A 15,992-nucleotide genomic window follows, 5' to 3' on the forward strand; every position below is an offset into this window, starting at 1 on the left:
TTTAGAAACTTTAGAGTGTTTTCTATCCAAATCTACTAATTATATGCATATTCTAGTTACTGGGCAGGAGTAGTAACCAGATTAAATCGGGTATGTTTTATTATCCGGCCGTGCAAATACTGCCCCCAATCCCCAACAGGTTTTAAGGGAATGTTTTTTGGAAATAGTTCTTGCACATCACTGGAACATTCCTATGAAAATGCTAATGCCCTAATGAGACTGAGAATGTTCTCTAAAGTTGTGGGAATGTTTGATGTTAGCTGGGCTCTCCCCTTCCTCTGTTTCCTCATGGGACTTTGATTACCTGGCCTGTTGTGTGTCTCTGACTATGGAAGGTAATTTATGTAGCCAATCTAGCGTTCATTTGTCAACCATCACTCTTCATTTTGACGCCTGCAGGACAAACACACTCAGGTCTCTGGGGCCTTGACATATGTTGTTTTGTTATTTTGATTGCAATTAGTGGATGTGTCGGCATAATAACAAATGATGGAACGGGGCCATGGCAATTCGGCCATCTAGCCGAGAGACTGGAGGGTGACAGAAAGAAGAGAGGGAGAAAGACAGAGAGAGAGAGTCAGAGATGTAGAAACAGAGAGAGAAACAGGCAGAGACAGAGAGAGTGAAGGGGAAAAGAGAGCAAAACATCTAGATAAAGGAGGACCAAAACTCTACCTGCTTCCACAACATACCCCTTCACACTCACAAACTGCCATGTTATCTCTCTCATTCACACTACTTGGTCCATAACAACACACCACCTACTCGCTCACACATACTCTCAGTTCCACAGCATGTCCCTTACAGGAGACGTTTGCCCTCTCTCCAAGTGTGTCCTCTTCCAATCATCTCTCCTGGCTCACCTGACCAGCTGCTGCAGGCAGGCTTGAAAATGTGTCCAGTGGGGACCACCCCCACCTTCCTAGACACACACACACAATCTCCTTATTACTCGCCCCAGATTGCCCATCGTCGGCCCAGATGCCTGTATCCTCCCTCTGCCCCCTAAACACAGAATTATTGCGATTAGAGTGTGATTGACAGCACTGGTTATTAATTCTAATCTTGGGCACATATGTGGGGTGGTGGGCAGAGGGCAGGCGGCTGTGTGTGCCAAGCGGATGCCACTCGGAGGCTAATTCACTTTGACATGCTATCAGAGCACGGTCACATCCACTCCCCTGAAGCTGGCACTGCCTATAGGAAACACTAACTTTCTCCTAGAGTAGAGGAGAGAATCATTGTCTCAAATGGGCCTCAAATGCACAAATCACTTAGCAACCCTCTTTCAGACACACACAGACTACTCTATCTCTAAATCAGGGTCACAGAGTATTCTTAGGTAGTCAAACAAATATATTTTGTAAGAAAAGTATACACCTCACACATAGTTATGGGCCCACCCATAACCACGGCCATACTCGACCTGGTTATTACCAAGGGGCTTTCTATTGACATATCCTCTATTGTTTGTTGGCTTTACCTGATCACCAATGTGTATTTTTTTTACTACCTTGATGCCCATAGCACAGGATAATACTGAACGCATTATTAAGAAACGCTATCTTACCTCTGAAGTTGCTAGAGATTTTATTGAGTCTATGAACAATACTCCATCACATATTCTGCCTTCCTCTTGTGATGATTTAGTTAATAACTTTAATAGCAAATTAAGGGCAACCATTGATGCTAGTGAGGTTGAAAAAGGCCACATCCAAACAGAGTGAGTGATGAGTGAGGAAACTAATCAATTAAAGAGAAATTGCAGAAAGGCAGAGTGTAAGTCGAGAAAGTCAAAGTTGCAAGTTCATTATGATATTCTGAGAGTGCAACTTGGCATATATAACAGAGCAATTTGAAATGCCAGGTTGGCTCCTTTTCCTAACCTGATCACTAATAATCAGAATAATTTGAGAGTGCTCTTCTCGACCATTGATGGCCTGATAAATCCTACCCCAGATCCTAAAACCCCAAATCCTACCCCATGATCTTAAAAACAACACAGATGCCAAACAGCTCTCTGTCCTTGTACTCTTGGATTTATGTGCTGCATTCGACAGTGTTGAGCATGTTGTCCTTCTGGAAAGACTGGAGAGGCGGGTTGGCCTCTCCGGTCCAGTTCTAAAATGGTTTAGGACCTATTTATCTGGTCGAGAGTTTTTTGTCAGCCTTGGTGAACATAACTCAGAGGAAATACATATCACATGTGGCACAAGGTTTGATTTTGGGTGTGGTATTGTTCAGTTAATATATTTTATCCCTTGGCAGCATTATCAGAAAGCACAGCATTGATTTTCATTGCTATCCAGACGATACGATAACTTTACATTTCTGTGTCACCAGAGGATATTAGCTCTACGCACAAATTATTAGACTGTATTACTGATTTAAATACTTGGATGGCTCACAACTTCCTCCAGATAAAGATTGAGGTATTTATTGTTGGAGCCAAAGCACAGAGAGAGAATCTGTCAGCACAATTTAATTCAGGGGCAATTAAGATAAAACACCAGGTAAAAATCTTAGCCGCAGGAAGTAGGGGTCCGAGCACCCCCTGACAAATCGTAATATAAAAAAATATATATATATATATAAACTCAACAACAAAAAAGAAACGTCCCTGTCTTTCAAAGATAATTTGTAAAAATCCAAATAACTTCACAGATCCTGAACATGCACCTGTGGAACAGTCGTTAAGACACTAACAGCTTACAGATGGTAGGCAATTGAGGTCACAGTTATGAAAACTCAGGACACTAAAGAGGCCTTTCTACTGACTCTGAAAAACTCCAAAAGAAAGATGCCCAGGGTCCCTGCTCATCTGCGTGAACATGCCTTAGACATGCTGCAAGGAGGCATGAGGACTGCAGAGGTGACCAGGGCAATAAATTGCAATGTCCGTACTGTGAGACGCCTAAGACAGCGCTACAGGGAGACAGGACGGACAGCTGATAGTCCTCGCAGTGGCAGACCACGTGTAACAACACCTGCATAGGATCGGTACATCCGAACATCACGCCTGCGGGACAGGTACAGGATGGCAACAACAACTGCCCGTTTTACACAATGAACACACAAGCCCTCCATCAGTGCTCAGACTGTCCGCAATAGGCTGAGAGAGGCTAGACTGAGGGCTTGTAGGCATGTTGTAAGGCAGGTCCTCACCAGACATCACCGGCAACGACGTCGCCTATGGGCTCAAACCCACCGTCGCTGGACCAGACAGGACTGGCAATAAGTGCTCTTCACTGACGAGTCGCGGTTTTGTCTCACCAGGGGTGATGGTCGGATTCGCGTTTATCATCGAAGGAATGAACATTACACCGAGGCCTGAATGTCAGTGTTCTGCCATGGCCAGTGAAGAGCCCGGATCTCAATCCCATTGAGCACGTCTGGGACCTGTTGGATCAGAGGGTGAGGGCTAGGGCCATTCCCCCCAGAAATGTCTGGGAACTTGCAGGTGCCTTGGTGGAAGAGTGGGGTAACATCTCACAGCAAGAACTGGCAAATCTGGTGCAGTCCATGAGGAGGAGATGCACTGCTGTACTTAATGCAGCTAGTGGCCACACCAGATACTGATTGTTACTTTTGATTTTGACCCCCCCCTTTGTTCAAGGACACATTATTCCATTTCTGTTAGTCACATGTCTGTGGAACTTGTTCAGTTTATGTCTCAGGTGTTGAATCTTGTTATGTTCATACAAATATTTACACATGTTCAGTTTGCTGAAAATAAACGCAGTTGACAGTGAGAGGGCGTTTCTTTTTTGCTGAGTTTATATTGTTTTAACAAAAGCAGTGCACTGGGCCTTTAATAGTGCTGTATTAGCGGAGCGATGTAGACCTCCGCAGCGTGAGCAAAATAATTTACGTAGAACACCCACCCTAAAATGACTTCCCGTGGCTATGAAACCTACCTGTTCTTTTTTATTATGAACTCAATTTCGAATCACACATTAGGAATGTGACCAAAATAGCTTTTTACCACCTGAGGAACATTGCCAAGGTGCTGGTACAGAGAGACTCATCCATGCTTTTATTACATGCAGGCTTGCCTACTGTAATGTTCTCCTGTTTGGTCTTCCCAAGAAAGCCATTGGTCGATTGCAAAACATACAGAATGCTGCAACACGGGTACTGACCAAGACCAGACGGAGAACACACATTACAACAGTTTTAAGGTCTCTGCACTGGCTGCCTGTGAGTTTTAGAATTAATTGTAAGATTCTTCTATTGTTTTTTTCATTATGCACCCCAATACATGTCAGATATGCTTATAAGTTATGTACCCAGTAGGTCCCTCAGTTCTTCTGGTACTGGCCTTTTAACTATCCCAAAACGTAGGACCAAGAGGCATTGAGAGGCAGCCTTTAGTCATTATGCCCCCAGCCTCTGGAAATAGCCTGCCAAACTGGACATATTTAAAAGAGATCTTAAAAGACATCTTTTTAGCTTTGCTTTTCCAAGGCTGCTTTTTAGTCATTCAATTTTTATTGTTTGACAAAAAGCACACATTACAAATGTGTCATAAATAAAAACAAACAAACCATGTAAAATAGGTAGTGTAGGGATACAGTCAGATATTCAGAAGGAGGCAGAAGGTTCGGGTGCATAAATGTTGATATTTACGCTTATAAAAAAAGATTGCCGTTTTGAAACTGCAGTAAAAGTGCAGGAACTGCCGTCCAATGCGTCTTCCCTGTGGCTCAGTTGGTAGAGCATGGTGTGTGCAACACCAGGGTTGTGGGTTCGATTCCCACGGGGGGCCAGTACAAAACAACAGAATAAATAAATAAAATGCATGAAATGAAATGTATGCATTCACTACTGTAAGTTGCTCTGGATAAGAGTGTCTGCTAAATGACTAAAATGTAAATGTATTTTGGGCACAATATTTGCATAATAACTGCAGTGTACTGCACTCTGCGATTATACGCTAAGGGTATTTACAGTGTTCAAGTAGTGGTATCCGATACAGATATTTACAAAGCCAAACTGGACCAATTGACTTACTGGTGATAAAATAAAAACTTGGGCCTCAAGCAGCTTTACCCTGCGCTACCTAGTTGCCTCCCCAGTCGATTTTTCAAAATAGAACTGAATTGGCACCTAAACTGAGTCACACACAACACACAAAACTGGCTAATACACACAAATGTAATTATGTAAAAGAACCAGATGACATAATATTCATAACATTCAAATATACAAACATTTCATAGCGATCAATCTACGAGACTTTGATCTATGATACATCGGTCCATAGAGGGAATCAAAGTATCTTTGGATTCAGACTTGATTCAGGATTCTTCCCCAGGATTCTTCCTAACATTAGCTGCTGCAGACCAAAACAAATCTCTGTCAACGTAACTAGCTAAGCTTACCTTCACTGACTCGCGCCGCCTCTTCCGTTCATTCCTTGACACTGAAGTTGTCGATGTTGTCGATGATGGTCGGTCAATAACCCCCACACTGTAACCCTCAAAGTTGAAGATGGAGGGGCAAGCGGAGGGCTTCAATGTTTGACTTCTTTCCATTCAGAAACTCCCGCTTGCGACATCAAAAGTGCCCTTCATAACAAAGTCCTCCAAAATAAACGTTATTCAATATCAAAATATTAAAAATAGAGATGTTTCTATGTTACATGCACATGTTTAGTATTAGTGGATTGAATTCATATTGTTGCTTGTGTTTTCATTCCCCTTTAATGGAAACTCTTCATGCGTCAGGATAATAAAGAGGCTTTCACTTGTCCTATGCTACCAATGGCCATCAAGGACAGGAGACAAGGAAAGGGAGGTAGTTTACTACTGAAACCCAGGACAAGCGTTGGTTTACAGTTCACTGAAGAAGTACATTTCCTTTTCCAATAGGGGGCACTAAAAGACCATACCTCTCTATGGGCAGGTAAGTACAGACTCTTTAGTGGCATCAGGGTTTGGTATGCAACTACCAAGGACATTTGATCTTTTAGTTCTTCATCCAAGTTCTCTTCCTCTCTTTCTGTTAATCCTATCTTCCTTAGGGCCAGATCCTGAATTTCCCAGTGTGTAGTGTGTGTGTGTGTGTGTGTGTGTGTGTGTGTGTGTGTGTGTGTGTGTGTGTGTGTGTGTGTGTGTGTGTGTGTGTGTGTGTGTGTGTGTGTGTGTGTGTGTGTGTGTGTGTGTGTGTGTGTGTGTGTGTGTGTGTGTGTGTGTACGAGTTTAACTATACTTGTGGGTACCAAAACGTCCCACAAGAATAGTAAACTAACAGAAATTTGACCAACTGGGGATATTTTGTTGGTCCCCACAAGGTCAAATGCTATTTCTATGGGGTTTAGGGTTAAGGTTAGAATCAGTGATAGGGTTAGAATTAGGTTTAGGATTAGGAGCTAGGGTTAGGGTTAAGGTTAGGTTTTTGGGTTAGGGTTAGAGTAAGGGTATGGGTTAGTGTTAAGTTTAAGGGTTAGGGAAAATAGGATTTTGAATGGGACTGAATTGTGTGTCCCCACAAGGTTAGTTGTACAAGACTGTGTGTGTATGTGACACATTGCTCTGTTTTGTCCAATTAAAACATCAGAGAGAAGAAATACAATGAACTACTTCCCTGTTGTATAAAATCAATCACAAGCGTACACACACACACAGACACACAGACACACAGACACACAGACAGACAGACAGACAGACAGACAGACAGACAGACAGACAGACAGACAGAGACACTCACACACAAGGACGGGTAAGGGTGCTAGTATAAAGGATCTGACTGTGAGCAGGCGATGGCTTCAGAGTGTCTCTGGTAATGGGCTAAAAGGACTAGGAACATCAAAACGAGGCCTGGTGAAGGAGCTCAATTCAACTTGTCAGCATGACTATTCATTGGACGGGAGAGGCGGCGCGCTTTAATTTCTCCATCTCGTCCCTTTGAGTGAGTGTGTGTGTGTATATGTATGTGTGCATGCTTTTGTTTGTATGTGTGAAAATGTGTCTGTGTGTGAATTCATCAACATCAATGAGAGAGAGAGAAAGACAGAAACTCACCCCCTCCACTTCCATCTCTCTATCTATCACCATCTTCTCTCCCTCCTCTCCTCCTCTCTCTCGTTGACACAGTGGCTGAGAGGAGTGTGGGTATAATCATGGGGAGAGGATCTTCATATTCAGAGACTTGTAAATCTTCTATAAACTGTTCACTGCCGAGTCACTCCTTTAACCACTGACCCCTCACTCACCTGGAGAGGGGTCTCCCTCCCTGCAGACAAGGGCACCCTAATAGCCTTTTGTCTCACCTCACTTCCTCCCTCTCTCCCCCTCTCTGGCTACCCATCACTTTTTCTCTCCAACATGTCTCCCTTTAATTCTCTCACACCTCTCCCCTATCCATCTCTCATTTTTTTGTTTTACTTTTTACCCCTTTTTCGCCCCAATTGGTAGTTACAGTCTTGTCCCATCTCTGCAACTCCCATACGGACTCGGGGAGGCGAAGGTCGAGAGCCATGCATCCTCTGAAACACGACCCTGCCAAGCCGCACTGCTTCTTGACACACTGCTCACTTAATCCGGAAGCCAGCCGTGCCAATTTGTCAGAGGAAACACCATCCAACTGGCGACCGTGTCAGCGTGCATGCACCCGGCCTGCCACAGGAGTTGCTAGAGCGCGATGGGACAAACCCTCCCCTAACCCGGACGATGCTGGGCCAATTGTGTACCACCTCATGGGTCTCCCTGTAATGGCTGACTGCGACAAAGACAGGGATCGAACCCGGATCTGTAGTGACGCCTCTAGCACTGCAATGCAGTGCCTTAGACCGCAGCGCCACTCGGGAGGCCCCTCTTTCCCATTCTGCCTCTCCATCAGGCTATTCCTTGTTGTGTTCTCTTATTTCCTTTTGTTCCCACAAAATCCTAACTACACTGCCCATAGTGGTATATTCAGTGCAATGCATATTTGATGGTTGTTCTACAGGTGCTGTTTAAACTCGGGGTCTCTAGTTAACAGTTAAGGAAAGAGTTAATAATGATAAAGTCAAATAAGTGCATACTCCAGACTTATTCATACAGTAGGAGGAGAGAAAGATTGAGAGAGGGGAGAGAGTTGTATGAGAGCTGAGGTGTTGGAGTGGCTCTTGATCATCATTAATAGCCGAGGTGCATTACACTGTAGATTCTGGTCATAAATAGTGTTTCGGAAGTGAGGCAGGCGCTTTAACAGCCCTCTCTGGCGACATGTCAACGTTTAACGACAGCCACAACCCTGGGTGAAAGCACCGCTCCTATCCATAATTAACACACAATAATAAGCATGCACACACACACACACACACACAAAGCTTCGCTAGTACGGCCAGTGTAGCAGCCACTACCCTCTAGCTACTGATCCCTCAGGGCTTGAAACGAGGGAGGGTTCCTTTCTTTCTTTCTTTCTCTCCATCACAGTTCACATCTGGATGTGTCATCCTGTGCTGACAGAAAAGCCCTGTCAGCCCTCACATCAGGACAGGTGACAAAGATCAATCTATTTCTCTCTCTCTCTCTCTCTCTCTCTCTCTCTCTCCCTCTCTCTCCCTCTCTCCCTCTCCCTCTCTCTCCCTCTCTCTCCCTCTCTCTCTCTCTCTCCAATTAGCTAACGAGGCGAAGAAGCCAGACACGAGCAAAGGATTGATGGAGGGGAGCAACTTCTCCCAGCAGGCAGTGCTTACTCATGAGTTTCCATATTTTCTTTCCCTTTATCCAGGAGAACGTTACTGAGGTGAAAGAAGACAGAGAGGGAGAGAAAGAGAGAGGTGGAGAAGTCCTAGGGCAACCTTGAGAGGAGAGTCAAAGTTTGATTGCGCAAGAATTTCAAAAAGGGTTGTCAAAAGGGTGTCACTACACATGTTAGGAGACATCTAGACATGTCTGCCATAACATGACATGGACTGCCAGTTCCCTCACCAGCAGAAATGTTCAGGGTAGTAGAAGATGTCCTCACAATTGACCTTTGTTGTTTGTGTACTGTGTGTTTAGTTTCAGTGGTGATAGTGTATTTAATTTGTCTTGCAACCACATAGGAAAGAAACTGACAGAATGTGCCTTTAAATCTAAGTGTAATTACCTTTACTTAGCGAGGACACTGTGTGGATGCGTTGACTGGCCAAAGGTCGGTATCGAGACCCTGACATTCACGCTGACATTTAGGAGGAATCTATAAATGTCCACCGTCAGGAAAGGTCACGTCCTATCCTGTCACCGAAGGCAGGGTCATGAACCTTGACCCTGAGGGCATAAGTGATCTAGAAAGGAAGTGTGTGCGGCAGCAATGTCGAACGATGTATGTGTGTGTATTACAGTCAGGTCACCTTGGTGTTCTGGTAGAAGTGGGTCAGGATCAGAATACCTCTCTTCCCATCTGTGCCACTGGAATACCATCCAACCTCCTCAACTGCAGAGGAAACCAGGAGAGAGGAGAGGAGAGGAGAGGAGAGGAGAGGAGAGGAGAGGAGAGGAGAGGAGAGGAGAGGAGAGGAGAGGAGAGGAGAGGAGAGGAGAGGAGAGGAGAGGAGAGGAGAGGAGAGGAGAGGAGAGGAGAGGAGAGGAGAGGAGAGGAGAAAAAAAGGTGGAAAGAAGAGAGGCGGTCAAAGGGGTAAAGGAGAATAGGATGTTAGGAAGTCAAGATCATGGCCAGAAAGAAAAGCAGCCTTGGTCCCTGAGGAGCAGCTGCCTGTGTCTATAAGTCAGTGTGTATCTGGTGACTTTAGACCCATCAGCTGTCTGAACGTAGATATTAAAGCTGTGTGCTCTCAACTGTAATGGATTACCTGGCCAGGCTCTCTCCCAACCCGGCCCTGTTTGACTAGACCCTGTACACACACACACACACACACACACACACACACACACAAACACACACACACACGAATGTGAGTAGATAGCGAGAGGCTGCCAAAAGCCTCCAGGACCTCTGGAAGGGCAGATTAATATCCACACTGAGTGATGGTAAAAACGTCAAGGAACGACGTATACACACATACAAACACACACACACACTGTCTGAACCGCCAGTGGGCCAGCGGGGCCAGAGAGCAACCTTCTGCCAAGTGACACACACATGTAGCTGACCGACTGCCAACACACACATGCACGCACACACTCACACACCTGCAGCCAGCACGCACACAACTTTACCCCTCAACAATGCAATCTGACCCCCCCTAAGGCAGTGCATGATGATTGCAGTCATTTTTCCCTGTCACCCCACAACTGGTCACACTATCAGTCACATTGTATGATGTGTTGTCAATGGCTGAATTCATCATGTCTGCTGACACTATTATAATCCTATACTATCATTATATATGAAATAACACCATTCAAACAGACATGCACATTTGCCTGTCTAACATGGTACAGTCTTTTTAAATAGGGTTGAGGAATACAACAATTTGACCAAAGGTCTGCATTGCTACCCGCTAATGGCGAAAGTGCATAAAGATGGCGGAATTCAGATATGACGTCATTGTTTTAGCACTATCCACTGAGTTCTTGAACTCTGCCTCGCGATATGGTTCAATGTGCTAATAAATCAACACAATCTACTTCAAATGGTCGGCGTCTTCAAGCTAAAAGTGGGATCATGTATATTCTGCTACAAAAGAAATTGTAATGGAGAGCAATGTACAGTACGGAGGAATTTGTGGTAAGTGCATTGGTTCCACCATCTTTATGCACCTTCAACTACCTGCCCCGTTCAGTCCAGTGGGCTGTGAACTCCTCCCCTGGCTCCACAACCCACCCCTGTACCCACTTCCCCCCCACCATACCACCCAATCCCTTCCCCCCTACCGGCCCATCCCCCAGCATTTCCCCTTATTTACCAGAGGAATGTGGCGCCGTGACAGTTTAGGCCTGATGGATGGCTGTGCCAGCGGAGGGGAGATAAACAGGCAGTTGATGGATCTGCTGCCGGCCCGGTGAAGACATCACACCGCACGCTTCAGCCTGTCGCCAGACAGCTCCGAGCCACGGGGTTCCGCAGGACGGCCATTTTGTGTCCATGTGTGCCAGCGCTGGGTCCTAATCGCTCCCTGCATCTCTAGTTGAAAAGGCCCCAACTAATGAACCAGTTTCACAAGCCCAGAGAAGCTGATTATTATTGGAGAGGTCCTACTGAGCTGGTACTGGTCCAAGTGCCCCTCTCATACGGTCTCTCTCAACCCTCCCTTCCCGTTTTATGCCTAAATAAAAATATTTTGTTTTGTAGTTGCTTGTAATTGTCAGTAGAGAGCACTGTTAGCCTGCTCTTGAGGTCTGGCTGAAGTGGATGTGTTCAAAGATCAGTGATGAGTACTGCGAGCATTCGTACTTACATGTTGTTATAGAGTCAGAGAAAGATACAGAGATACAGAGGGAAGGATATATCTTACATTTGTCTCCATAAAATGTGGGGTTGTCTTCTCTCGTCTTGGGCTTGAATTAAGCTAATCCATTTTTTAGATGAATTTCACTGCAAGTATCTTGAGCAATTCTGGTGTTAAATTTGGATTGAGTGCTGTTTTGGCAGATTAAAAATGTAACCCTAAGAATGGCAAATTAATCATTGGGTCCTCATTCAAAATAACACTTTTCCAAGTAACACATTTATTTATTATCTGCCAAAGTACTAACCGTATGGATCACTTATGAGATTGAATTCTGCTCTTACTGTATGGTCTCAGATGTAGTTAAAACATAAAAGAGACCAGTGACTGACTTTTTACTGTCATCATACGGTGTTATTCACCATTAGATTTCCATAACAAATCCTATGTTGTAAATGGATCACTTTCACGTCATCCCTTTAATATAATCATAAAGTAAAGACATGTCGGTCCTTAAACGTTTATAGTTGCTAACCATCCGCTACTGCTACTCTCATAATCTGTCAAACGTCCACGCTGGATATTGACAGGGCATTACAAAGGACTGCACTATGTCTACATCCTTTTCTGACAAAAACCCTTCATCCCGGTTTTAAAATGTTCACTTTGAAAGAGTTAGGGATCAAATATCATGCAACATATTATCATCACATCACGTTGACCTGTCTGTGATTATCAGCTACATCATGATCAGTATCACTAATTCACAAGACTCAAGAATCACACAATGCTCATCCAACCAAACCTTTAACAGACTGGATAGCCACTGGATCCATGACTCACAGTTGTTACGTCACCGTAGGCCATTTAAACACCGTCGGTGTATACAATTTCATATTGAATGTATTGAGATATGTACTTGATATCATAACAAGTATACACTTGGAATGGCCTCAATCTGTTATCACCATTTTAAAATACTCTCTCCTCTCTCTTACTCCCCCACTCTGTCTCCTTTTCGCCTTTCTCTTCACATCCCCCTCTCTCTCCTTAAGGATGTGTGAAGCCTGCACCCAGTGACGGTACGGGAACTTTTTTTACAGGAGGGCCGTGGCGCTAGGTGCTAGTCGCTAGTCGTGAAGAGAGTCGCCTAATTAAAAAGTACATGAATATGCATGAGACACTTGTACTGCTCGCACTAATTACATATTCAGGGATGTTTGTCGGAGGCAGCGCGAGTCGAGGCGGTGGCGTGAGTGGTCCTCGCTGATGTCTAACTTAGCCCTGCGTGCTGACAGAGAGACGCGGGGAGTCAGGACATCTCAATAAAACCATAACACCACGGTAGCAGGAAGCAGGTTCTGCAAGGCTACAGAGGTTGTACCTTAGGACATTCCCGGTCCACACGGTGAAACATTGGCAAACTTTAAAAGAGGAAAATTGTGAACTATATGGCAGCCCAGATGTATGGCTAAAAGTAGCCATGCTTATGTCTGATCAAGTTATTGAAGAAATGACATAAAGTAAGAGAAAAGTGTTATAACTGCATATACTATAATATACTACACTTTGTAAAAGAGTATTAATTACATAGGCTATTCTACTTGATGCTACTCATCTAGTATTAGCACTAATGTGTAATGTAAATTGGGACCCAACATTCTGAGAAATTCTAAGAAGGAGAAAGAAAGAGAGGAAGATGGAATTAGAGGAAGATGGAGAGAGAGGGGAAGAAAGGAAGGGAAAAGGGGAGTTATATGGTGGCAAATATGATAGGCTGGCTAATCACCACTTTGCCCTGCTAATGTGGAGCCCCTGTGGCAACAGAACATGTTTTATTCAGAGACTTATTACATTCCAGTCCAGACTGATATTTAGCAGCAGGGTTGGGGAGTAACTGATTACATGTAATTAGTTACATATAATCTGATTACAAAAAAACTGTAACTGCAGTTTCGTTACCAGCAAATATATTGTAATCAGATTACAGATACTTTTGAAAAACTAGATGATTACTCATTGGATTACTTTTAAATTCAGAAAGGATGTTTGCGAGAGAAAAAACATTATGACAACTTTAAGTTTGTTCCACAAGTTTAAGTTTGTTCCACCTGACTGACTCTGAATACAAGTCAGAGACCACTATGATGACACACCAAATGCATCTGATGGATCCTTTTTGTCTTCTTCTAATGCCTCTTAAGGGGAAAGTAATCCAAAAGTAATCAAATTACGTTACTGAGTTTGGGTAATTCAAAAGTTACGTAACTGATAAACATTTTGGACAGTGTAACTAGTAATTGTAATGGATTACATGTAGAAAGCAACATACCCAACCGTGCTTAGCAGTTAGCGCTACTAGAATTAGCTCACTGAGAAGCAGTTAACATTGTAGCATGCTAACCGTTCTGCCCTTAATAAAACATAACGCTAAAGGAACATTTCAGTTAGACCTTACTAGGCCTACACCAGCATCAGACAGACAGATCGTTTTACTCCCTATGGCAGCACAAGCACTACAAGAGGAGGAAAATGTAGATGGAGGAGAAAGTTAACTAACTGAATGGAGCGCAGAAGGAGCAGAGGTAAGAAGATATGACTGCAAGTAAGGTAGATTTGCGGCAACAGAGGGCTGTGTGCTAATGTTTTATGGTGTGTGTGCGTGCATGTGTGTGTGTATATATGTGTGTGTGTGTGTGTGTGTGTGTGTGTGTGTGTGTGTGTGTGTTAGGCATTATGTGGGTACATGCGGGCCATATGGAAAAGACAATGAAGTAGAGTAATTAAAACAGAACAAAGAGAGAAGTGCAGCACCATAATTAGAACACTGATTAATCAGCTGATAATTTTATCTTGATTAATGTGACTGATTTTCTCTCCGTATTGACCCCAGACAGTCGGGCCTGGTCCAATTAAATTTAAATTATGCTGCAGAAATCTGTCCAGTCCCCCCTCCACACCATCTCCCCTCTATCCAACCCCCTTCCCCAAATCATGTCACATGCTGAGTTTGAATGGTTTTAGAATGAACTTAATGTGGGAAGCAGTGGTTTTTGGTATTCATTTTGTAAGACACACACAGAGACACACACAGACACTCCTGCATACACACACAAACACATACATTACATTGTATTGGAATTGAATATGTTTTAACAACACTAAATGCTAAATTGCGAGTGACTCTAATAGAGAGAGTATTCTTCTGGATTTAATGGAGCCTTAGCCATGTTCATAACAGCATCTATGTTTTATGTACATGTCTTATTCTGAAAACCCGAAAGCATCTATCCGTGAAGCCGATTTGATGAAGGGAAAGGTTACAACGTTGCCCATTCTCTGCAATAGGCTAATCATCTTTCATTTTGAACAATGACATACTAGCATTGGGGTATTCTTCTCTCAACACCTCAAAATGCCATTAAAACATGTGAGTGACTTCAGCATGCCACTGTCCCTTTGGTCCGTCCCTCAAACCCTTCCCCCTCTGACACCACCTCCATCAAAGCAAGAACCAATCTCTCCAATATTACACAATGGCAGGTGCATTTATTCTGTCAATTAAAATGCGAGGAGGGAAACAGTTGGAGGGCTAAATGAGAGAGCTGCTCTCCTCCCATCCTCCCATCCCTCGCTCCTCTCCTCTTCTCTCTGTCTGTTTTTTGGCCTGGGCTCAGCTGACTGGATGAGGGCCAGGTCCTGGAGAGTGACTTTGGGCCTAGCTGCCAACGCATGGTACCCGTGCCAGCCCTTGTGCCAGTCCCACAGCATCCCTCTCTCTCCCCTTGGCCTTGCTGCCTGGCAGGCTGGCTGCTCTGGCTACTGTGGTTGCTATGTAGTGGAGGGCACCGCTGCTGTCACACAGGGTCCCCAGCGGGAGTGACCGGGGCCAGGGTGTTAATGCCTTCAGATCTGGTTAAGAGCACAGTGACAGCTCTATTACCGATGGGGGAAGGAGGAAGAGGAGGAGGAGAGACAAAGGGATGGAGAAGGGGGGGGGGGGGGGGCTAGGGCAGTTCTAACACATATGCAGGTATGGGCTTTGTGGACACGTGTACACAAGCACTCTGTGAGCACAAAAACGTATGGAAAATCTCAAAGGATTGCACATCAACAGCACGGAAACAACAGCCAATACAAGATGCACTGAGAGTCCAACACACACTCTGCTATGAGAAGATTTGAAGACCTGAGTGAAGGAATGTGCTTGTGGAAATTCTTGAAACACAGACAATTATCCACCCCGGTTGCTCTGAGAGAGTGAAACGAGAGAGACACAGAGACAGAGGAGGAAGAAAAGGACCCTGGGATAAAGTCCAAATTCAGGCTTCCCGCCTCATTTCCTGTGACCTACATGAGGCATCTGATGGTTTCATTTTTGCCAATCACAGTCCAGTTACCGTTTACAGTCTCCACTGGGACCACAAAACTAACCGTCCATTTTAGCTGGTACATTCATTGTTGATGTGTCAACTGTGAGACCAAAAACATTCGCACGATGAAATGTTTGTTAGGATACACGCACATGTAAAGTTAACATAGATAACACAGATTCTTTGATTTTAAACAAGACTCAGATAAGGCTTGACTACATTTCAGTAAGTAAACCTCAAACATATTTACTGGCTAGCAGTTCTTCAAAAGCAAGTAACGTCTGCCCAGCATCCACATA

Source organism: Salmo salar, chromosome 01 (genome assembly GCF_965601325.2).
Source record: "Salmo salar chromosome 01, fSalSal1, whole genome shotgun sequence".
Lineage (NCBI taxonomy): Eukaryota > Metazoa > Chordata > Actinopteri > Salmoniformes > Salmonidae > Salmo > Salmo salar.